The sequence below is a fragment of the Xenia sp. Carnegie-2017 genome, unplaced genomic scaffold (assembly GCF_021976095.1).
Source record: "Xenia sp. Carnegie-2017 unplaced genomic scaffold, XeniaSp_v1 HiC_scaffold_6, whole genome shotgun sequence".
NCBI classification, from domain to species: Eukaryota; Metazoa; Cnidaria; class Anthozoa; order Malacalcyonacea; family Xeniidae; genus Xenia; species Xenia sp. Carnegie-2017.
Genome location: NW_025813526.1, coordinates 3,620,487 through 3,644,678, shown reverse-complemented (window position 1 = coordinate 3,644,678; position 24,192 = coordinate 3,620,487). Strand labels below are relative to the sequence as shown.

General features: G+C 27.8%; 26 non-coding genes across 26 annotated transcripts; all 26 read left to right on the top strand.

The window, feature by feature from the left end:
- The first annotated feature begins 41 nt into the window (after positions 1–41).
- Positions 42–160, top strand: LOC124458547. The gene has a single exon (XR_006953260.1). It is a non-coding gene; the product is annotated as a 5S ribosomal RNA (ribosomal RNA).
- Positions 161–901: 741 nt separating this feature from the next.
- Positions 902–1,020, top strand: LOC124458546. The gene has a single exon (XR_006953259.1). It is a non-coding gene; the product is annotated as a 5S ribosomal RNA (ribosomal RNA).
- A 743-nt stretch (positions 1,021–1,763) lies between these two features.
- LOC124458545 lies at positions 1,764–1,882 on the top strand. The gene has a single exon (XR_006953258.1). It is a non-coding gene; the product is annotated as a 5S ribosomal RNA (ribosomal RNA).
- A 747-nt stretch (positions 1,883–2,629) lies between these two features.
- Positions 2,630–2,748, top strand: LOC124458544. Its single transcript, XR_006953257.1, has one exon. It is a non-coding gene; the product is annotated as a 5S ribosomal RNA (ribosomal RNA).
- A 745-nt stretch (positions 2,749–3,493) lies between these two features.
- Positions 3,494–3,612, top strand: LOC124458600. The gene has a single exon (XR_006953311.1). It is a non-coding gene; the product is annotated as a 5S ribosomal RNA (ribosomal RNA).
- Positions 3,613–4,361: 749 nt separating this feature from the next.
- LOC124458679 lies at positions 4,362–4,480 on the top strand. The gene has a single exon (XR_006953366.1). It is a non-coding gene; the product is annotated as a 5S ribosomal RNA (ribosomal RNA).
- A 743-nt stretch (positions 4,481–5,223) lies between these two features.
- LOC124458599 lies at positions 5,224–5,342 on the top strand. Its single transcript, XR_006953310.1, has one exon. It is a non-coding gene; the product is annotated as a 5S ribosomal RNA (ribosomal RNA).
- Positions 5,343–6,086: 744 nt separating this feature from the next.
- On the top strand, positions 6,087–6,205 carry LOC124458678. Its single transcript, XR_006953365.1, has one exon. It is a non-coding gene; the product is annotated as a 5S ribosomal RNA (ribosomal RNA).
- Positions 6,206–6,949: 744 nt separating this feature from the next.
- On the top strand, positions 6,950–7,068 carry LOC124458598. The gene has a single exon (XR_006953309.1). It is a non-coding gene; the product is annotated as a 5S ribosomal RNA (ribosomal RNA).
- Positions 7,069–7,811: 743 nt separating this feature from the next.
- On the top strand, positions 7,812–7,930 carry LOC124458677. The gene has a single exon (XR_006953364.1). It is a non-coding gene; the product is annotated as a 5S ribosomal RNA (ribosomal RNA).
- Positions 7,931–8,671: 741 nt separating this feature from the next.
- On the top strand, positions 8,672–8,790 carry LOC124458595. Its single transcript, XR_006953307.1, has one exon. It is a non-coding gene; the product is annotated as a 5S ribosomal RNA (ribosomal RNA).
- A 743-nt stretch (positions 8,791–9,533) lies between these two features.
- LOC124458675 lies at positions 9,534–9,652 on the top strand. Its single transcript, XR_006953363.1, has one exon. It is a non-coding gene; the product is annotated as a 5S ribosomal RNA (ribosomal RNA).
- Positions 9,653–10,396: 744 nt separating this feature from the next.
- LOC124458674 lies at positions 10,397–10,515 on the top strand. Its single transcript, XR_006953362.1, has one exon. It is a non-coding gene; the product is annotated as a 5S ribosomal RNA (ribosomal RNA).
- A 738-nt stretch (positions 10,516–11,253) lies between these two features.
- LOC124458672 lies at positions 11,254–11,372 on the top strand. Its single transcript, XR_006953360.1, has one exon. It is a non-coding gene; the product is annotated as a 5S ribosomal RNA (ribosomal RNA).
- Positions 11,373–12,113: 741 nt separating this feature from the next.
- LOC124458671 lies at positions 12,114–12,232 on the top strand. Its single transcript, XR_006953359.1, has one exon. It is a non-coding gene; the product is annotated as a 5S ribosomal RNA (ribosomal RNA).
- A 743-nt stretch (positions 12,233–12,975) lies between these two features.
- LOC124458670 lies at positions 12,976–13,094 on the top strand. The gene has a single exon (XR_006953358.1). It is a non-coding gene; the product is annotated as a 5S ribosomal RNA (ribosomal RNA).
- A 743-nt stretch (positions 13,095–13,837) lies between these two features.
- LOC124458669 lies at positions 13,838–13,956 on the top strand. Its single transcript, XR_006953357.1, has one exon. It is a non-coding gene; the product is annotated as a 5S ribosomal RNA (ribosomal RNA).
- A 3,145-nt stretch (positions 13,957–17,101) lies between these two features.
- On the top strand, positions 17,102–17,220 carry LOC124458668. The gene has a single exon (XR_006953356.1). It is a non-coding gene; the product is annotated as a 5S ribosomal RNA (ribosomal RNA).
- A 742-nt stretch (positions 17,221–17,962) lies between these two features.
- On the top strand, positions 17,963–18,081 carry LOC124458667. Its single transcript, XR_006953355.1, has one exon. It is a non-coding gene; the product is annotated as a 5S ribosomal RNA (ribosomal RNA).
- A 739-nt stretch (positions 18,082–18,820) lies between these two features.
- LOC124458666 lies at positions 18,821–18,939 on the top strand. Its single transcript, XR_006953354.1, has one exon. It is a non-coding gene; the product is annotated as a 5S ribosomal RNA (ribosomal RNA).
- Positions 18,940–19,678: 739 nt separating this feature from the next.
- LOC124458594 lies at positions 19,679–19,797 on the top strand. Its single transcript, XR_006953306.1, has one exon. It is a non-coding gene; the product is annotated as a 5S ribosomal RNA (ribosomal RNA).
- A 742-nt stretch (positions 19,798–20,539) lies between these two features.
- Positions 20,540–20,658, top strand: LOC124458665. The gene has a single exon (XR_006953353.1). It is a non-coding gene; the product is annotated as a 5S ribosomal RNA (ribosomal RNA).
- Positions 20,659–21,399: 741 nt separating this feature from the next.
- Positions 21,400–21,518, top strand: LOC124458664. Its single transcript, XR_006953352.1, has one exon. It is a non-coding gene; the product is annotated as a 5S ribosomal RNA (ribosomal RNA).
- A 739-nt stretch (positions 21,519–22,257) lies between these two features.
- Positions 22,258–22,376, top strand: LOC124458663. Its single transcript, XR_006953351.1, has one exon. It is a non-coding gene; the product is annotated as a 5S ribosomal RNA (ribosomal RNA).
- Positions 22,377–23,122: 746 nt separating this feature from the next.
- Positions 23,123–23,241, top strand: LOC124458661. Its single transcript, XR_006953349.1, has one exon. It is a non-coding gene; the product is annotated as a 5S ribosomal RNA (ribosomal RNA).
- A 740-nt stretch (positions 23,242–23,981) lies between these two features.
- Positions 23,982–24,100, top strand: LOC124458659. Its single transcript, XR_006953348.1, has one exon. It is a non-coding gene; the product is annotated as a 5S ribosomal RNA (ribosomal RNA).
- Positions 24,101–24,192: the final 92 nt, after the last annotated feature.

Below are 24,192 nucleotides of genomic sequence, written 5' to 3'. Positions count from 1 at the left end.
ACATAATGTAAAGTAGAAAACCCTTTTTCACATTAACTTTTAGCTACGACCAAACCACAAGTAAAGCACTGGTTCTCGTCTGATCACCAAAGTTAAGCCTTGTTGGGGGAAGTTAGTACTTAGATGGGTGACTGCCTAGGAATACTTCCTGTTGTAGATTTTTTGAGTCATATCTGTTATAAATATGTAAATCAAATCAAAACAAATGCATAAATATTCAAAACTCGAAAAGCCACTGTTCGAAACATTCTTGTTTTTGTAACATCAAAGAAACTTATAAAAGAAGTTACAACTTCATTTTTAGATTTAGTTTTACATAATATTTGTCAAATGTCTTATTAATTGAATAATTCAAATAATTATTCAACAATTAATTTTTCATCGATAAAAGACAAATTCAAAGTCATCCTTAATAGTATTTTATAAATAATGTAAACCTTAAAACACTTCTTTCTTACTTTATCAAATACCTACCAGCATACTGCAAAAGAAAAATAGTTCTTTATCAAATCAAGAAAAATAAGCCTTATTCGGAAATAAAGTAGTAGGAGGGCTGACTACCGTGGAATATTGATTTTTAGATACTTCTAACAAAATAAGAAATATTGATCATTAAAATAAATACATAAGTTATGCATTAGTATACCAAAATGAAAGCATCCACAGTGTAAAATGTTCACATTTTTATCATAATGCAAAATATGTATAAAACTAAACAAAAGTTTCTATACACCTTAAATTTCGCTAAAATTTTATTCTAATTTGATATTGATGAGACGTTCCAAATACATTCTAAATAACCCAGTTTTTTAATTCTTCGATAAAATAGAACTTACTACTCATGTTTACAACTATGTTATACATAATGTAAAGTAGAAAACCCTTTTTCACATTAACTTTTAGCTACGACCAAACCACAAGTAAAGCACTGGTTCTCGTCTGATCACCAAAGTTAAGCCTTGTTGGGGGAAGTTAGTACTTAGATGGGTGACTGCCTAGGAATACTTCCTGTTGTAGATTTTTTTGAGTCATATCTGTTATAAATATGTAAATCAAATCAAAACAAATGCATAAATATTCAAAACTCAAAAGCCACTGTTCGAAACATTCTTGTTTTTGTAACATCAAAGAAACTTATAAAAGAAGTTACAACTTCCTTTTTAGATTTAGTTTTACATAATATTTGTCAAATGTCTTATTAATTGGATAATTCAAATAATTATTCAACAATTAATTTTTTCATCGATAAAAGACAAATTCAAAGTCATCCTTAATAGTATTTTATAAATAATGTAAACCTTAAAACACTTCTTTCTTACTTTATCAAATACCTACCAGCATACTGCAAAAGAAAAATAGTTCTTTATCAAATCAAGAAAAATAAGCCTTATTCGGAAATAAAGTAGTAGGAGGGCTGACTACCGTGGAATATTGATTTTTAGATACTTCTAACAAAATAAGAAATATTGATCATTAAAATAAATACATAAGTTATGCATTAGTATACCAAAATGAAAGCATCCACAGTGTAAAATGTTCACATTTTTATCATAATGCAAAATATGTATAAAACTAAACAAAAGTTTCTATACACCTTAAATTTCGCTAAAATTTTATTCTAATTTGATATTGATGAGACGTTCCAAATACATTCTAAATAACCCAGTTTTTTAATTCTTCGATAAAATAGAACTTACTACTCATGTTTACAACTATGTTATACATAATGTAAAGTAGAAAACCCTTTTTTCACATTAACTTTTAGCTACGACCAAACCACAAGTAAAGCACTGGTTCTCGTCTGATCACCAAAGTTAAGCCTTGTTGGGGGAAGTTAGTACTTAGATGGGTGACTGCCTAGGAATACTTCCTGTTGTAGATTTTTTTGAGTCATATCTGTAATAAATATGTAAATCAAATCAAAAACAAATGCATAAATATTCAAAACTCGAAAAGCCACTGTTCGAAACATTCTTGTTTTTGTAACATCAAAGAAACTTGTAAAAGAAGTTACAACTTCATTTTTAGATTTAGTTTTACATAATATTTGTCAAATGTGTTATTAATTGGATAATTCAAATAATTATTCAACAATTAATTTTTTTCATCGATAAAAGACAAATTCAAAGTCATCCTTAATAGTATTTTATAAATAATGTAAACCTTAAAACACTTCTTTCTTACTTTATCAAATACCTACCAGCATACTGCAAAAAGAAAAATAGTTCTTTATCAAATCAAGAAAAATAAGCCTTATTCCGGAAATAAAGTAGTAGGAGGGCTGACTACCGTGGAATATTGATTTTTAGATACTTCTAACAAAATAAGAAATATTGATCATTAAAATAAATACATAAGTTATGCATTAGTATACCAAAATGAAAGCATCCACAGTGTAAAATGTTCACATTTTTATCATAATGCAAAATATGTATAAAACTAAACAAAAGTTTCTATACACCTTAAATTTCGCTAAAATTTTATTCTAATTTGATATTGATGAGACGTTCCAAATACATTCTAAATAACCCAGTTTTTTAATTCTTCGATAAAATAGAACTTACTACTCATGTTTACAACTATGTTATACATAATGTAAAGTAGAAAACCCTTTTTCACATTAACTTTTAGCTACGACCAAACCACAAGTAAAGCACTGGTTCTCGTCTGATCACCAAAGTTAAGCCTTGTTGGGGGAAGTTAGTACTTAGATGGGTGACTGCCTAGGAATACTTCCTGTTGTAGATTTTTTTGAGTCATATCTGTTATAAATATGTAAATCAAATAAAAACAAATGCATAAATATTCAAAACTCGAAAAGCCACTGTTCGAAACATTCTTGTTTTGTAACATCAAAGAAACTTATAAAAGAAGTTACAACTTCATTTTTAGATTTAGTTTTACATAATATTTGTCAAATGTCTTATTAATTGAATAATTCAAATAATTATTCAACAATTAATTTTTTTCATCGATAAAAGACAAATTCAAAGTCATCCTTAATAGTATTTTATAAATAATGTAAACCTTAAAACACTTCTTTCTTACTTTATCAAATACCTACCAGCATACTGCAAAAAGAAAAATAGTTCTTTATCAAATCAAGAAAAATAAGCCTTATTCCGGAAATAAAGTAGTAGGAGGGCTGACTACCGTGGAATATTGATTTTTAGATACTTCTAACAAAATAAGAAATATTGATCATTAAAATAAATACATAAGTTATGCATTAGTATACCAAAATGAAAGCATCCACAGTGTAAAATGTTCACATTTTATCATAATGCAAAATATGTATAAAACTAAACAAAAGTTTCTATACACCTTAAATTTCGCTAAAATTTTATTCTAATTTGATATTGATGAGACGTTCCAAATACATTCTAAATAACCCAGTTTTTTAATTCTTCGATAAAATAGAACTTACTACTCATGTTTACAACTATGTTATACATAATGTAAAGTAGAAAACCCTTTTTTCACATTAACTTTTAGCTACGACCAAACCACAAGTAAAGCACTGGTTCTCGTCTGATCACCAAAGTTAAGCCTTGTTGGGGGAAGTTAGTACTTAGATGGGTGACTGCCTAGGAATACTTCCTGTTGTAGACTTTTTTGAGTCATATCTGTTATAAATATGTAAATCAAAAATCAAAAACAAATGCATAAATATTCAAAACTCGAAAAGCCACTGTTCGAAACATTCTTGTTTTTGTAACATCAAAGAAACTTATAAAAGAAGTTACAACTTCCTTTTTAGATTTAGTTTTACATAATATTTGTCAAATGTGTTATTAATTGGATAATTCAAATAATTATTCAACAATTAATTTTTTTCATCGATAAAAGACAAATTCAAAGTCATCCTTAATAGTATTTTATAAATAATGTAAACCTTAAAACACTTCTTTCTTACTTTATCAAATACCTACCAGCATACTGCAAAAAGAAAAATAGTTCTTTATCAAATCAAGAAAAATAAGCCTTATTCCGGAAATAAAGTAGTAGGAGGGCTGACTACCGTGGAATATTGATTTTTAGATACTTCTAACAAAATAAGAAATATTGATCATTAAAATAAATACATAAGTTATGCATTAGTATACCAAAATGAAAGCATCCACAGTGTAAAATGTTCACATTTTTATCATAATGCAAAATATGTATAAAACTAAACAAAAGTTTCTATACACCTTAAATTTCGCTAAAATTTTATTCTAATTTGATATTGATGAGACGTTCCAAATACATTCTAAATAACCCAGTTTTTTAATTCTTCGATAAAATAGAACTTACTACTCATGTTTACAACTATGTTATACATAATGTAAAGTAGAAAACCCTTTTTCACATTAACTTTTAGCTACGACCAAACCACAAGTAAAGCACTGGTTCTCGTCTGATCACCAAAGTTAAGCCTTGTTGGGGGAAGTTAGTACTTAGATGGGTGACTGCCTAGGAATACTTCCTGTTGTAGATTTTTTTGAGTCATATCTGTTATAAATATGTAAATCAAATAAAAACAAATGCATAAATATTCAAAACTCGAAAAGCCACTGTTCGAAACATTCTTGTTTTTGTAACATCAAAGAAACTTATAAAAGAAGTTACAACTTCATTTTTAGATTTAGTTTTACATAATATTTGTCAAATGTCTTATTAATTGAATAATTCAAATAATTATTCAACAATTAATTTTTTTCATCGATAAAAGACAAATTCAAAGTCATCCTTAATAGTATTTTATAAATAATGTAAACCTTAAAACACTTCTTTCTTACTTTATCAAATACCTACCAGCATACTGCAAAAGAAAAATAGTTCTTTATCAAATCAAGAAAAATAAGCCTTATTCGGAAATAAAGTAGTAGGAGGGCTGACTACCGTGGAATATTGATTTTTAGATACTTCTAACAAAATAAGAAATATTGATCATTAAAATAAATACATAAGTTATGCATTAGTATACCAAAATGAAAGCATCCACAGTGTAAAATGTTCACATTTTATCATAATGCAAAATATGTATAAAACTAAACAAAAGTTTCTATACACCTTAAATTTCGCTAAAATTTTATTCTAATTTGATATTGATGAGACGTTCCAAATACATTCTAAATAACCCAGTTTTTTAATTCTTCGATAAAATAGAACTTACTACTCATGTTTACAACTATGTTATACATAATGTAAAGTAGAAAACCCTTTTTCACATTAACTTTTAGCTACGACCAAACCACAAGTAAAGCACTGGTTCTCGTCTGATCACCAAAGTTAAGCCTTGTTGGGGGAAGTTAGTACTTAGATGGGTGACTGCCTAGGAATACTTCCTGTTGTAGACTTTTTTGAGTCATATCTGTTATAAATATGTAAATCAAATCAAAACAAATGCATAAATATTCAAAACTCGAAAAGCCACTGTTCGAAACATTCTTGTTTTGTAACATCAAAGAAACTTATAAAAGAAGTTACAACTTCATTTTAGATTTAGTTTTACATAATATTTGTCAAATGTCTTATTAATTGAATAATTCAAATAATTATTCAACAATTAATTTTTTTCATCGATAAAAGACAAATTCAAAGTCATCCTTAATAGTATTTTATAAATAATGTAAACCTTAAAACACTTCTTTCTTACTTTATCAAATACCTACCAGCATACTGCAAAAAGAAAAATAGTTCTTTATCAAATCAAGAAAAATAAGCCTTATTCCGGAAATAAAGTAGTAGGAGGGCTGACTACCGTGGAATATTGATTTTTAGATACTTCTAACAAAATAAGAAATATTGATCATTAAAATAAATACATAAGTTATGCATTAGTATACCAAAATGAAAGCATCCACAGTGTAAAATGTTCACATTTTTATCATAATGCAAAATATGTATAAAACTAAACAAAAGTTTCTATACACCTTAAATTTCGCTAAAATTTTATTCTAATTTGATATTGATGAGACGTTCCAAATACATTCTAAATAACCCAGTTTTTAATTCTTCGATAAAATAGAACTTACTACTCATGTTTACAACTATGTTATACATAATGTAAAGTAGAAAACCCTTTTTTCACATTAACTTTTAGCTACGACCAAACCACAAGTAAAGCACTGGTTCTCGTCTGATCACCAAAGTTAAGCCTTGTTGGGGGAAGTTAGTACTTAGATGGGTGACTGCCTAGGAATACTTCCTGTTGTAGATTTTTTTGAGTGATATCTGTTATAAATATGTAAATCAAATAAAAAACAAATGCATAAATATTCAAAACTCGAAAAGCCACTGTTCGAAACATTCTTGTTTTTGTAACATCAAAGAAACTTGTAAAAGAAGTTACAACTTCATTTTTAGATTTAGTTTTACATAATATTTGTCAAATGTCTTATTAATTGAATAATTCAAATAATTATTCAACAATTAATTTTTTTCATCGATAAAAGACAAATTCAAAGTCATCCTTAATAGTATTTTATAAATAATGTAAACCTTAAAACACTTCTTTCTTACTTTATCAAATACCTACCAGCATACTGCAAAAGAAAAATAGTTCTTTATCAAATCAAGAAAAATAAGCCTTATTCGGAAATAAAGTAGTAGGAGGGCTGACTACCGTGGAATATTGATTTTAGATACTTCTAACAAAATAAGAAATATTGATCATTAAAATAAATACATAAGTTATGCATTAGTATACCAAAATGAAAGCATCCACAGTGTAAAATGTTCACATTTTTATCATAATGCAAAATATGTATAAAACTAAACAAAAGTTTCTATACACCTTAAATTTCGCTAAAATTTTATTCTAATTTGATATTGATGAGACGTTCCAAATACATTCTAAATAACCCAGTTTTTTAATTCTTCGATAAAATAGAACTTACTACTCATGTTTACAACTATGTTATACATAATGTAAAGTAGAAAACCCTTTTTCACATTAACTTTTAGCTACGACCAAACCACAAGTAAAGCACTGGTTCTCGTCTGATCACCAAAGTTAAGCCTTGTTGGGGGAAGTTAGTACTTAGATGGGTGACTGCCTAGGAATACTTCCTGTTGTAGACTTTTTTGAGTCATATCTGTTATAAATATGTAAATCAAATCAAAACAAATGCATAAATATTCAAAACTCGAAAAGCCACTGTTCGAAACATTCTTGTTTTTGTAACATCAAAGAAACTTATAAAAGAAGTTACAACTTCCTTTTTAGATTTAGTTTTACATAATATTTGTCAAATGTCTTATTAATTGGATAATTCAAATAATTATTCAACAATTAATTTTTTTCATCGATAAAAGACAAATTCAAAGTCATCCTTAATAGTATTTTATAAATAATGTAAACCTTAAAACACTTCTTTCTTAGTTTATCAAATACCTACCAGCATACTGCAAAAAGAAAAATAGTTCTTTATCAAATCAAGAAAAATAAGCCTTATTCGGAAATAAAGTAGTAGGAGGGCTGACTACCGTGGAATATTGATTTTAGATACTTCTAACAAAATAAGAAATATTGATCATTAAAATAAATACATAAGTTATGCATTAGTATACCAAAATGAAAGCATCCACAGTGTAAAATGTTCACATTTTTATCATAATGCAAAATATGTATAAAACTAAACAAAAGTTTCTATACACCTTAAATTTCGCTAAAATTTTATTCTAATTTGATATTGATGAGACGTTCCAAATACATTCTAAATAACCCAGTTTTTAATTCTTCGATAAAATAGAACTTACTACTCATGTTTACAACTATGTTATACATAATGTAAAGTAGAAAACCCTTTTTCACATTAACTTTTAGCTACGACCAAACCACAAGTAAAGCACTGGTTCTCGTCTGATCACCAAAGTTAAGCCTTGTTGGGGGAAGTTAGTACTTAGATGGGTGACTGCCTAGGAATACTTCCTGTTGTAGATTTTTTGAGTCATATCTGTTATAAATATGTAAATCAAATAAAAACAAATGCATAAATATTCAAAACTCGAAAAGCCACTGTTCGAAACATTCTTGTTTTGTAACATCAAAGAAACTTATAAAAGAAGTTACAACTTCATTTTAGATTTAGTTTTACATAATATTTGTCAAATGTCTTATTAATTGAATAATTCAAATAATTATTCAACAATTAATTTTTTTCATCGATAAAAGACAAATTCAAAGTCATCCTTAATAGTATTTTATAAATAATGTAAACCTTAAAACACTTCTTTCTTACTTTATCAAATACCTACCAGCATACTGCAAAAGAAAAATAGTTCTTTATCAAATCAACAAAAATAAGCCTTATTCGGAAATAAAGTAGTAGGAGGGCTGACTACCGTGGAATATTGATTTTTAGATACTTCTAACAAAATAAGAAATATTGATCATTAAAATAAATACATAAGTTATGCATTAGTATACCAAAATGAAAGCATCCACAGTGTAAAATGTTCACATTTTTATCATAATGCAAAATATGTATAAAACTAAACAAAAGTTTCTATACACCTTAAATTTCGCTAAAATTTTATTCTAATTTGATATTGATGAGACGTTCCAAATACATTCTAAATAACCCAGTTTTTTAATTCTTCGATAAAATAGAACTTACTACTCATGTTTACAACTATGTTATACATAATGTAAAGTAGAAAACCCTTTTTCACATTAACTTTTAGCTACGACCAAACCACAAGTAAAGCACTGGTTCTCGTCTGATCACCAAAGTTAAGCCTTGTTGGGGGAAGTTAGTACTTAGATGGGTGACTGCCTAGGAATACTTCCTGTTGTAGACTTTTTTGAGTCATATCTGTTATAAATATGTAAATCAAATCAAAACAAATGCATAAATATTCAAAACTCGAAAAGCCACTGTTCGAAACATTCTTGTTTTGTAACATCAAAGAAACTTGTAAAAGAAGTTACAACTTCATTTTTAGATTTAGTTTTACATAATATTTGTCAAATGTGTTATTAATTGGATAATTCAAATAATTATTCAACAATTAATTTTTTCATCGATAAAAGACAAATTCAAAGTCATCCTTAATAGTATTTTATAAATAATGTAAACCTTAAAACACTTCTTTCTTACTTTATCAAATACCTACCAGCATACTGCAAAAGAAAAATAGTTCTTTATCAAATCAAGAAAAATAAGCCTTATTCGGAAATAAAGTAGTAGGAGGGCTGACTACCGTGGAATATTGATTTTTAGATACTTCTAACAAAATAAGAAATATTGATCATTAAAATAAATACATAAGTTATGCATTAGTATACCAAAATGAAAGCATCCACAGTGTAAAATGTTCACATTTTTATCATAATGCAAAATATGTATAAAACTAAACAAAAGTTTCTATACACCTTAAATTTCGCTAAAATTTTATTCTAATTTGATATTGATGAGACGTTCCAAATACATTCTAAATAACCCAGTTTTTTAATTCTTCGATAAAATAGAACTTACTACTCATGTTTACAACTATGTTATACATAATGTAAAGTAGAAAACCCTTTTTTCACATTAACTTTTAGCTACGACCAAACCACAAGTAAAGCACTGGTTCTCGTCTGATCACCAAAGTTAAGCCTTGTTGGGGGAAGTTAGTACTTAGATGGGTGACTGCCTAGGAATACTTCCTGTTGTAGATTTTTTTGAGTGATATCTGTTATAAATATGTAAATCAAATAAAAAACAAATGCATAAATATTCAAAACTCGAAAAGCCACTGTTCGAAACATTCTTGTTTTTGTAACATCAAAGAAACTTGTAAAAGAAGTTACAACTTCATTTTTAGATTTAGTTTTACATAATATTTGTCAAATGTCTTATTAATTGAATAATTCAAATAATTATTCAACAATTAATTTTTTTCATCGATAAAAGACAAATTCAAAGTCATCCTTAATAGTATTTTATAAATAATGTAAACCTTAAAACACTTCTTTCTTACTTTATCAAATACCTACCAGCATACTGCAAAAGAAAAATAGTTCTTTATCAAATCAAGAAAAATAAGCCTTATTCGGAAATAAAGTAGTAGGAGGGCTGACTACCGTGGAATATTGATTTTTAGATACTTCTAACAAAATAAGAAATATTGATCATTAAAATAAATACATAAGTTATGCATTAGTATACCAAAATGAAAGCATCCACAGTGTAAAATGTTCACATTTTTATCATAATGCAAAATATGTATAAAACTAAACAAAAGTTTCTATACACCTTAAATTTCGCTAAAATTTTATTCTAATTTGATATTGATGAGACGTTCCAAATACATTCTAAATAACCCAGTTTTTAATTCTTCGATAAAATAGAACTTACTACTCATGTTTACAACTATGTTATACATAATGTAAAGTAGAAAACCCTTTTTCACATTAACTTTTAGCTACGACCAAACCACAAGTAAAGCACTGGTTCTCGTCTGATCACCAAAGTTAAGCCTTGTTGGGGGAAGTTAGTACTTAGATGGGTGACTGCCTAGGAATACTTCCTGTTGTAGATTTTTGAGTCATATCTGTTATAAATATGTAAATCAAATCAAAACAAATGCATAAATATTCAAAACTCGAAAAGCCACTGTTCGAAACATTCTTGTTTTGTAACATCAAAGAAACTTGTAAAAGAAGTTACAACTTCATTTTAGATTTAGTTTTACATAATATTTGTCAAATGTCTTATTAATTGAATAATTCAAATAATTATTCAACAATTAATTTTTCATCGATAAAAGACAAATTCAAAGTCATCCTTAATAGTATTTTATAAATAATGTAAACCTTAAAACACTTCTTTCTTACTTTATCAAATACCTACCAGCATACTGCAAAAAGAAAAATAGTTCTTTATCAAATCAAGAAAAATAAGCCTTATTCCGGAAATAAAGTAGTAGGAGGGCTGACTACCGTGGAATATTGATTTTTAGATACTTCTAACAAAATAAGAAATATTGATCATTAAAATAAATACATAAGTTATGCATTAGTATACCAAAATGAAAGCATCCACAGTGTAAAATGTTCACATTTTATCATAATGCAAAATATGTATAAAACTAAACAAAAGTTTCTATACACCTTAAATTTCGCTAAAATTTTATTCTAATTTGATATTGATGAGACGTTCCAAATACATTCTAAATAACCCAGTTTTTAATTCTTCGATAAAATAGAACTTACTACTCATGTTTACAACTATGTTATACATAATGTAAAGTAGAAAACCCTTTTTCACATTAACTTTTAGCTACGACCAAACCACAAGTAAAGCACTGGTTCTCGTCTGATCACCAAAGTTAAGCCTTGTTGGGGGAAGTTAGTACTTAGATGGGTGACTGCCTAGGAATACTTCCTGTTGTAGATTTTTTGAGTCATATCTGTTATAAATATGTAAATCAAATAAAAACAAATGCATAAATATTCAAAACTCGAAAAGCCACTGTTCGAAACATTCTTGTTTTGTAACATCAAAGAAACTTGTAAAAGAAGTTACAACTTCATTTTAGATTTAGTTTTACATAATATTTGTCAAATGTCTTATTAATTGAATAATTCAAATAATTATTCAACAATTAATTTTTTCATCGATAAAAGACAAATTCAAAGTCATCCTTAATAGTATTTTATAAATAATGTAAACCTTAAAACACTTCTTTCTTACTTTATCAAATACCTACCAGCATACTGCAAAAGAAAAATAGTTCTTTATCAAATCAACAAAAATAAGCCTTATTCGGAAATAAAGTAGTAGGAGGGCTGACTACCGTGGAATATTGATTTTTAGATACTTCTAACAAAATAAGAAATATTGATCATTAAAATAAATACATAAGTTATGCATTAGTATACCAAAATGAAAGCATCCACAGTGTAAAATGTTCACATTTTTATCATAATGCAAAATATGTATAAAACTAAACAAAAGTTTCTATACACCTTAAATTTCGCTAAAATTTTATTCTAATTTGATATTGATGAGACGTTCCAAATACATTCTAAATAACCCAGTTTTTTAATTCTTCGATAAAATAGAACTTACTACTCATGTTTACAACTATGTTATACATAATGTAAAGTAGAAAACCCTTTTTTCACATTAACTTTTAGCTACGACCAAACCACAAGTAAAGCACTGGTTCTCGTCTGATCACCAAAGTTAAGCCTTGTTGGGGGAAGTTAGTACTTAGATGGGTGACTGCCTAGGAATACTTCCTGTTGTAGATTTTTTTGAGTCATATCTGTTATAAATATGTAAATCAAATAAAAACAAATGCATAAATATTCAAAACTCGAAAAGCCACTGTTCGAAACATTCTTGTTTTGTAACATCAAAGAAACTTGTAAAAGAAGTTACAACTTCATTTTTAGATTTAGTTTTACATAATATTTGTCAAATGTCTTATTAATTGAATAATTCAAATAATTATTCAACAATTAATTTTTTTCATCGATAAAAGACAAATTCAAAGTCATCCTTAATAGTATTTTATAAATAATGTAAACCTTAAAACACTTCTTTCTTACTTTATCAAATACCTACCAGCATACTGCAAAAGAAAAATAGTTCTTTATCAAATCAAGAAAAATAAGCCTTATTCCGAAATAAAGTAGTAGGAGGGCTGACTACCGTGGAATATTGATTTTTAGATACTTCTAACAAAATAAGAAATATTGATCATTAAAATAAATACATAAGTTATGCATTAGTATACCAAAATGAAAGCATCCACAGTGTAAAATGTTCACATTTTTATCATAATGCAAAATATGTATAAAACTAAACAAAAGTTTCTATACACCTTAAATTTCGCTAAAATTTTATTCTAATTTGATATTGATGAGACGTTCCAAATACATTCTAAATAACCCAGTTTTTTAATTCTTCGATAAAATAGAACTTACTACTCATGTTTACAACTATGTTATACATAATGTAAAGTAGAAAACCCTTTTTCACATTAACTTTTAGCTACGACCAAACCACAAGTAAAGCACTGGTTCTCGTCTGATCACCAAAGTTAAGCCTTGTTGGGGGAAGTTAGTACTTAGATGGGTGACTGCCTAGGAATACTTCCTGTTGTAGATTTTTTTGAGTCATATCTGTTATAAATATGTAAATCAAATCAAAACAAATGCATAAATATTCAAAACTCGAAAAGCCACTGTTCGAAACATTCTTGTTTTGTAACATCAAAGAAACTTATAAAAGAAGTTACAACTTCATTTTTAGATTTAGTTTTACATAATATTTGTCAAATGTGTTATTAATTGGATAATTCAAATAATTATTCAACAATTAATTTTTTTCATCGATAAAAGACAAATTCAAAGTCATCCTTAATAGTATTTTATAAATAATGTAAACCTTAAAACACTTCTTTCTTACTTTATCAAATACCTACCAGCATACTGCAAAAGAAAAATAGTTCTTTATCAAATCAACAAAAATAAGCCTTATTCGGAAATAAAGTAGTAGGAGGGCTGACTACCGTGGAATATTGATTTTTAGATACTTCTAACAAAATAAGAAATATTGATCATTAAAATAAATACATAAGTTATGCATTAGTATACCAAAATGAAAGCATCCACAGTGTAAAATGTTCACATTTTTATCATAATGCAAAATATGTATAAAACTAAACAAAAGTTTCTATACACCTTAAATTTCGCTAAAATTTTATTCTAATTTGATATTGATGAGACGTTCCAAATACATTCTAAATAACCCAGTTTTTTAATTCTTCGATAAAATAGAACTTACTACTCATGTTTACAACTATGTTATACATAATGTAAAGTAGAAAACCCTTTTTCACATTAACTTTTAGCTACGACCAAACCACAAGTAAAGCACTGGTTCTCGTCTGATCACCAAAGTTAAGCCTTGTTGGGGGAAGTTAGTACTTAGATGGGTGACTGCCTAGGAATACTTCCTGTTGTAGATTTTTTGAGTCATATCTGTTATAAATATGTAAATCAAATCAAAACAAATGCATAAATATTCAAAACTCAAAAGCCACTGTTCAAAACATTCTTGTTTTTGTAACATCAAAGAAACTTATAAAAGAAGTTACAACTTCCTTTTAGATTTAGTTTTACATAATATTTGTCAAATGTGTTATTAATTGGATAATTCAAATAATTATTCAACAATTAATTTTTTCATCGATAAAAGACAAATTCAAACTCATGCTTAATAGTATTTTATAAATAATGTAAACCTTAAAACACTTCTTTCTTACTTTATCAAATACCTACCAGCATACTGCAAAAAAAAAATAGTTCTTTATCAAATCAACAAAAATAAGCCTTATTCCGGAAATAAAGTAGTAGGAGGGCTGACTACCGTGGAATATTGATTTTTAGATACTTCTAACAAAATAAGAAATGATCATTAAAATAAATACATAAGTTATGCATTAGTATACCAAAATGAAAGCATCCACAGTGTAAAATGTTCACATTGTTATCATAATGCAAAATATGTATAAAACTAAACAAAAGTTTCTATACACCTTAAATTTCGCTAAAATTTTATTCTAATTTGATATTGATGAGACGTTCCAAATACATTCTAAATAACCCAGTTTTTCTCGATTATTACGGTAGTTCTTCTACTCTCTTTCATAACCTGTTATTTGAGAATGATCAATAAATGACACTTTCAACATCCTTCTCAAAAACCACATTTCTGCTGCTTCTGGTTTTCTCTGGTCAGCAGTTAAGCCTTGTTGGGGAAGTAAGTCAAGATTGGTGAAATGTAGCATTTGAGTAATAGATTTTGAGTGGCATTGATAAATTTGTTGACAAATGGATCGCAAGTCATAAATATTCAAAACTGCAAAGCAACTGTTCACTTCTTTTTTGCATCTCAAATCGGTCGTCAGCAGACTTACAACTTAGTTGAAGCTTTAGTTTTACTAATATTTGTCCAATTCTCAAGTAATTGGCTTTTTCAAATTTTACTACAATCGATTTGGTTTTTCATTGATAGTCAGGCCCATTTCAGTCTTCCTGGTCTAATAGTGCTTTTGTTCTTCATGTAAATCAAAACAGTTCATCCTTAACTTTATTGAAATTCACCTAACCTTCATCCGACCATGTCTAATGGTGCGGAGGATCATCTCACTGTAAAATAAGTCGGGAGATTGGAAACCTTGTCGTAAACCAGGAGATTTGTATCCAAACCGAAAGAATATCTTCCACTCGGATACTTCCTGATTCCAGTACAAATTTTGATCATTGAATGTCTTTCCATCAATGCTGAGTTCTTGCAGAAGTTTCAAGCTTCGTGTGAACTTTTCAACGCTTTAACGTAATGAAAATAGGAACAAAACTTGTTGATGTTGAATACCCTTAAATTTCGCTAAAATTTCCTTTGATTTATGAGACATTCCAAATACATTCTAAATAACCCAGTTTTTTCTTCTCGTTAAAATGATGGTAGAAGTTTACAAGTGGCTATAATACTGATGGTACGATGGTCCTTGCACTCGGTAACAGCGCAATGAAGACCGAGCGAAGAAAGTAAAGTTCACCGGTATCATATGCGTGATTGAGTATCCAGCAATTTTATTCCTTCTTTTGCTTAGAATACTTAACCGGGACATGTCTGGGAATGCTTCCTTTCTTCATCTTTAATGGCATTCATCTCATCTGTTATCTCAACCATCGATGTTAGCCTCGATGTCGCCTCGATTATCGTGAAACAGTTCAGTGATGTAACGCTCAAAATTTCTGTCAGCATGAAGTTTCGAACGAATACAACCACTTCTGTTTTACTTCTTTTTGTTAGCTTCCTGACCTTATCAAATATCTAGTTTGTTTTTTCCATCTCTTCATTCTTTATTCAAAGTCTTTCCTTTATTACATTTTCTAAATCTGGCAAGCTCAATATACACTTCATTTCTTTCTTTAGAAATCCTTCCATCAACTTCAAAATCTCCTCAGTCATCCAGTTCTTAAATTTCAGCTTCTTCTTCGGAAATAAAGTCTTTGAGGGCATGAACCACATGCCATAGTTCTGAGATACTCAACAAGTCTTTCAGTTAATCTTCTTTGAATCACACCTGGTTTATCATTCTTCATTCTTTGTATCTAAGCTTCTTGGTTGCTTTTCTTCTCATTCTTCAAAGTTTCATTGTCAAAACAAATTATGGTCACTGTTGCAGTCTGCCCCAAATTCTTTGATTTAAATAAATCGTTCATTGATTGTGATAAAATCGATTTTTCTACGGTCACCTAATCCACGTATACAATTATGATGCTTAAACCATGTGTATGACTTGTTTATTGCACCAATCCACAAACCGGTTAGCACTGGTACACGTCCAATCACCAAAGTTTCCGTCCCTATTGCACCAACTTTTGCATTGAGGTCACCCATAAAATACTTGATGTTGTAGATTTTTGAGTAATATCTGTTTCATAGTAAATCAACTCTTCATCAAAGCATAAATGTTCAAAACTTGAATGATGCCACATTGAATTTTCTTCAGCTTGAAAGATGACTTCAAACAAGCCCAACTTCACTTTGATTTAGCTTGTCTAATATTTGTCAACTCCTTTTAATGTTTTAATAAGTATATCAACAACAATTTTTCGCATTCCTGTCATCCATAATTTCATCAATAATGTTTATCCTTAACCTTCTTTCTTACTTTATCAAATACCTACCAGCATACTCAATAATGTCCTCACATTCTTTGCAATTCTTTTATTAAAATAAAGTAGGGGAGGGGCTGACTGACCGTGGAATATTGATTTTTAGATACTTCTAACAAAATAAGAAATATTGATCATTAAAATAAATACATAAGTTATGCATTAGTATACCAAAATGAAAGCATCCACAGTGTAAAATGTTCACATTTTTATCATAATGCAAAATATGTATAAAACTAAACAAAAGTTTCTATACACCTTAAATTTCGCTAAAATTTTATTCTAATTTGATATTGATGAGACGTTCCAAATACATTCTAAATAACCCAGTTTTTTAATTCTTCGATAAAATAGAACTTACTACTCATGTTTACAACTATGTTATACATAATGTAAAGTAGAAAACCCTTTTTCACATTAACTTTTAGCTACGACCAAACCACAAGTAAAGCACTGGTTCTCGTCTGATCACCAAAGTTAAGCCTTGTTGGGGGAAGTTAGTACTTAGATGGGTGACTGCCTAGGAATACTTCCTGTTGTAGATTTTTTGAGTCATATCTGTTATAAATATGTAAATCAAATCAAAACAAATGCATAAATATTCAAAACTCGAAAAGCCACTGTTCGAAACATTCTTGTTTTTGTAACATCAAAGAAACTTATAAAAGAAGTTACAACTTCATTTTAGATTTAGTTTTACATAATATTTGTCAAATGTGTTATTAATTGGATAATTCAAATAATTATTCAACAATTAATTTTTTTCATCGATAAAAGACAAATTCAAAGTCATCCTTAATAGTATTTTATAAATAATGTAAACCTTAAAACACTTCTTTCTTACTTTATCAAATACCTACCAGCATACTGCAAAAGAAAAATAGTTCTTTATCAAATCAAGAAAAATAAGCCTTATTCGGAAATAAAGTAGTAGGAGGGCTGACTACCGTGGAATATTGATTTTTAGATACTTCTAACAAAATAAGAAATATTGATCATTAAAATAAATACATAAGTTATGCATTAGTATACCAAAATGAAAGCATCCACAGTGTAAAATGTTCACATTTTTATCATAATGCAAAATATGTATAAAACTAAACAAAAGTTTCTATACACCTTAAATTTCGCTAAAATTTTATTCTAATTTGATATTGATGAGACGTTCCAAATACATTCTAAATAACCCAGTTTTTTAATTCTTCGATAAAATAGAACTTACTACTCATGTTTACAACTATGTTATACATAATGTAAAGTAGAAAACCCTTTTTCACATTAACTTTTAGCTACGACCAAACCACAAGTAAAGCACTGGTTCTCGTCTGATCACCAAAGTTAAGCCTTGTTGGGGGAAGTTAGTACTTAGATGGGTGACTGCCTAGGAATACTTCCTGTTGTAGATTTTTTTGAGTCATATCTGTTATAAATATGTAAATCAAATCAAAACAAATGCATAAATATTCAAAACTCGAAAAGCCACTGTTCGAAACATTCTTGTTTTGTAACATCAAAGAAACTTATAAAAGAAGTTACAACTTCATTTTAGATTTAGTTTTACATAATATTTGTCAAATGTCTTATTAATTGGATAATTCAAATAATTATTCAACAATTAATTTTTTCATCGATAAAAGACAAATTCAAAGTCATCCTTAATAGTATTTTATAAATAATGTAAACCTTAAAACACTTCTTTCTTACTTTATCAAATACCTACCAGCATACTGCAAAAGAAAAATAGTTCTTTATCAAATCAAGAAAAATAAGCCTTATTCGGAAATAAAGTAGTAGGAGGGCTGACTACCGTGGAATATTGATTTTAGATACTTCTAACAAAATAAGAAATATTGATCATTAAAATAAATACATAAGTTATGCATTAGTATACCAAAATGAAAGCATCCACAGTGTAAAATGTTCACATTTTTATCATAATGCAAAATATGTATAAAACTAAACAAAAGTTTCTATACACCTTAAATTTCGCTAAAATTTTATTCTAATTTGATATTGATGAGACGTTCCAAATACATTCTAAATAACCCAGTTTTTAATTCTTCGATAAAATAGAACTTACTACTCATGTTTACAACTATGTTATACATAATGTAAAGTAGAAAACCCTTTTTCACATTAACTTTTAGCTACGACCAAACCACAAGTAAAGCACTGGTTCTCGTCTGATCACCAAAGTTAAGCCTTGTTGGGGGAAGTTAGTACTTAGATGGGTGACTGCCTAGGAATACTTCCTGTTGTAGATTTTTGAGTCATATCTGTTATAAATATGTAAATCAAATCAAAACAAATGCATAAATATTCAAAACTCGAAAAGCCACTGTTCGAAACATTCTTGTTTTGTAACATCAAAGAAACTTATAAAAGAAGTTACAACTTCATTTTTAGATTTAGTTTTACATAATATTTGTCAAATGTGTTATTAATTGGATAATTCAAATAATTATTCAACAATTAATTTTTTTCATCGATAAAAGACAAATTCAAAGTCATCCTTAATAGTATTTTATAAATAATGTAAACCTTAAAACACTTCTTTCTTACTTTATCAAATACCTACCAGCATACTGCAAAAGAAAAATAGTTCTTTATCAAATCAAGAAAAATAAGCCTTATTCGGAAATAAAGTAGTAGGAGGGCTGACTACCGTGGAATATTGATTTTAGATACTTCTAACAAAATAAGAAATATTGATCATTAAAATAAATACATAAGTTATGCATTAGTATACCAAAATGAAAGCATCCACAGTGTAAAATGTTCACATTTTTATCATAATGCAAAATATGTATAAAACTAAACAAAAGTTTCTATACACCTTAAATTTCGCTAAAATTTTATTCTAATTTGATATTGATGAGACGTTCCAAATACATTCTAAATAACCCAGTTTTTAATTCTTCGATAAAATAGAACTTACTACTCATGTTTACAACTATGTTATACATAATGTAAAGTAGAAAACCCTTTTTCACATTAACTTTTAGCTACGACCAAACCACAAGTAAAGCACTGGTTCTCGTCTGATCACCAAAGTTAAGCCTTGTTGGGGGAAGTTAGTACTTAGATGGGTGACTGCCTAGGAATACTTCCTGTTGTAGACTTTTTTGAGTCATATCTGTTATAAATATGTAAATCAAATCAAAACAAATGCATAAATATTCAAAACTCGAAAAGCCACTGTTCGAAACATTCTTGTTTTGTAACATCAAAGAAACTTATAAAAGAAGTTACAACTTCATTTTTAGATTTAGTTTTACATAATATTTGTCAAATGTCTTATTAATTGGATAATTCAAATAATTATTCAACAATTAATTTTTTCATCGATAAAAGACAAATTCAAAGTCATCCTTAATAGTATTTTATAAATAATGTAAACCTTAAAACACTTCTTTCTTACTTTATCAAATACCTACCAGCATACTGCAAAAGAAAAATAGTTCTTTATCAAATCAAGAAAAATAAGCCTTATTCGGAAATAAAGTAGTAGGAGGGCTGACTACCGTGGAATATTGATTTTTAGATACTTCTAACAAAATAAGAAATATTGATCATTAAAATAAATACATAAGTTATGCATTAGTATACCAAAATGAAAGCATCCACAGTGTAAAATGTTCACATTTTTATCATAATGCAAAATATGTATAAAACTAAACAAAAGTTTCTATACACCTTAAATTTCGCTAAAATTTTATTCTAATTTGATATTGATGAGACGTTCCAAATACATTCTAAATAACCCAGTTTTTTAATTCTTCGATAAAATAGAACTTACTACTCATGTTTACAACTATGTTATACATAATGTAAAGTAGAAAACCCTTTTTCACATTAACTTTTAGCTACGACCAAACCACAAGTAAAGCACTGGTTCTCGTCTGATCACCAAAGTTAAGCCTTGTTGGGGGAAGTTAGTACTTAGATGGGTGACTGCCTAGGAATACTTCCTGTTGTAGATTTTTTTGAGTCATATCTGTTATAAATATGTAAATCAAATCAAAAACAAATGCATAAATATTCAAAACTCGAAAAGCCACTGTTCGAAACATTCTTGTTTTGTAACATCAAAGAAACTTATAAAAGAAGTTACAACTTCATTTTAGATTTAGTTTTACATAATATTTGTCAAATGTCTTATTAATTGGATAATTCAAATAATTATTCAACAATTAATTTTTTCATCGATAAAAGACAAATTCAAAGTCATCCTTAATAGTATTTTATAAATAATGTAAACCTTAAAACACTTCTTTCTTACTTTATCAAATACCTACCAGCATACTGCAAAAGAAAAATAGTTCTTTATCAAATCAAGAAAAATAAGCCTTATTCCGGAAATAAAGTAGTAGGAGGGCTGACTACCGTGGAATATTGATTTTAGATACTTCTAACAAAATAAGAAATATTGATCATTAAAATAAATACATAAGTTATGCATTAGTATACCAAAATGAAAGCATCCACAGTGTAAAATGTTCACATTTTTATCATAATGCAAAATATGTATAAAACTAAACAAAAGTTTCTATACACCTTAAATTTCGCTAAAATTTTATTCTAATTTGATATTGATGAGACGTTCCAAATACATTCTAAATAACCCAGTTTTTAATTCTTCGATAAAATAGAACTTACTACTCATGTTTACAACTATGTTATACATAATGTAAAGTAGAAAACCCTTTTTCACATTAACTTTTAGCTACGACCAAACCACAAGTAAAGCACTGGTTCTCGTCTGATCACCAAAGTTAAGCCTTGTTGGGGGAAGTTAGTACTTAGATGGGTGACTGCCTAGGAATACTTCCTGTTGTAGATTTTTTGAGTCATATCTGTTATAAATATGTAAATCAAATCAAAACAAATGCATAAATATTCAAAACTCGAAAAGCCACTGTTCGAAACATTCTTGTTTTGTAACATCAAAGAAACTTATAAAAGAAGTTACAACTTCATTTTAGATTTAGTTTTACATAATATTTGTCAAATGTCTTATTAATTGGATAATTCAAATAATTATTCAACAATTAATTTTTTCATCGATAAAAGACAAATTCAAAGTCATCCTTAATAGTATTTTATAAATAATGTAAACCTTAAAACACTTCTTTCTTACTTTATCAAATACCTACCAGCATACTGCAAAAGAAAAATAGTTCTTTATCAAATCAAGAAAAATAAGCCTTATTCGGAAATAAAGTAGTAGGAGGGCTGACTACCGTGGAATATTGATTTTAGATACTTCTAACAAAATAAGAAATATTGATCATTAAAATAAATACATAAGTTATGCATTAGTATACCAAAATGAAAGCATCCACAGTGTAAAATGTTCACATTTTTATCATAATGCAAAATATGTATAAAACTAAACAAAAGTTTCTATACACCTTAAATTTCGCTAAAATTTTATTCTAATTTGATATTGATGAGACGTTCCAAATACATTCTAAATAACCCAGTTTTTAATTTCTTCGATAAAATAGAACTTACTACTCATGTTTACAACTATGTTATACATAATGTAAAGTAGAAAACCCTTTTTCACATTAACTTTTAGCTACGACCAAACCACAAGTAAAGCACTGGTTCTCGTCTGATCACCAAAGTTAAGCCTTGTTGGGGGAAGTTAGTACTTAGATGGGTGACTGCCTAGGAATACTTCCTGTTGTAGATTTTTTTGAGTCATATCTGTTATAAATATGTAAATCAAATCAAAAACAAATGCATAAATATTCAAAACTCGAAAAGCCACTGTTCGAAACATTCTTGTTTTGTAACATCAAAGAAACTTATAAAAGAAGTTACAACTTCCTTTTTAGATTTAGTTTTACATAATATTTGTCAAATGTCTTATTAATTGGATAATTCAAATAATTATTCAACAATTAATTTTTTTCATCGATAAAAGACAAATTCAAAGTCATCCTTAATAGTATTTTATAAATAATGTAAACCTTAAAACACTTCTTTCTTACTTTATCAAATACCTACCAGCATACTGCAAAAAGAAAAATAGTTCTTTATCAAATCAAGAAAAATAAGCCTTATTCCGGAAATAAAGTAGTAGGAGGGCTGACTACCGTGGAATATTGATTTTTAGATACTTCTAACAAAATAAGAAATATTGATCATTAAAATAAATACATAAGTTATGCATTAGTATACCAAAATGAAAGCATCCACAGTGTAAAATGTTCACATTTTTATCATAATGCAAAATATGTATAAAACTAAACAAAAGTTTCTATACACCTTAAATTTCGCTAAAATTTTATTCTAATTTGATATTGATGAGACGTTCCAAATACATTCTAAATAACCCAGTTTTTTAATTCTTCGATAAAATAGAACTTACTACTCATGTTTACAACTATGTTATACATAATGTAAAGTAGAAAACCCTTTTTCACATTAACTTTTAGCTACGACCAAACCACAAGTAAAGCACTGGTTCTCGTCTGATCACCAAAGTTAAGCCTTGTTGGGGGAAGTTAGTACTTAGATGGGTGACTGCCTAGGAATACTTCCTGTTGTAGATTTTTTTGAGTCATATCTGTTATAAATATGTAAATCAAATCAAAACAAATGCATAAATATTCAAAACTCGAAAAGCCACTGTTCGAAACATTCTTGTTTTGTAACATCAAAGAAACTTATAAAAGAAGTTACAACTTCATTTTTAGATTTAGTTTTACATAATATTTGTCAAATGTCTTATTAATTGGATAATTCAAATAATTATTCAACAATTAATTTTTTCATCGATAAAAGACAAATTCAAAGTCATCCTTAATAGTATTTTATAAATAATGTAAACCTTAAAACACTTCTTTCTTACTTTATCAAATACCTACCAGCATACTGCAAAAGAAAAATAGTTCTTTATCAAATCAAGAAAAATAAGCCTTATTCGGAAATAAAGTAGTAGGAGGGCTGACTACCGTGGAATATTGATTTTAGATACTTCTAACAAAATAAGAAATATTGATCATTAAAATAAATACATAAGTTATGCATTAGTATACCAAAATGAAAGCATCCACAGTGTAAAATGTTCACATTTTTATCATAATGCAAAATATGTATAAAACTAAACAAAAGTTTCTATACACCTTAAATTTCGCTAAAATTTTATTCTAATTTGATATTGATGAGACGTTCCAAATACATTCTAAATAACCCAGTTTTTAATTCTTCGATAAAATAGAACTTACTACTCATGTTTACAACTATGTTATACATAATGTAAAGTAGAAAACCCTTTTTCACATTAACTTTTAGCTACGACCAAACCACAAGTAAAGCACTGGTTCTCGTCTGATCACCAAAGTTAAGCCTTGTTGGGGGAAGTTAGTACTTAGATGGGTGACTGCCTAGGAATACTTCCTGTTGTAGATTTTTTTGAGTCATATCTGTTATAAATATGTAAATCAAATCAAAACAAATGCATAAATATTCAAAACTCGAAAAGCCACTGTTCGAAACATTCT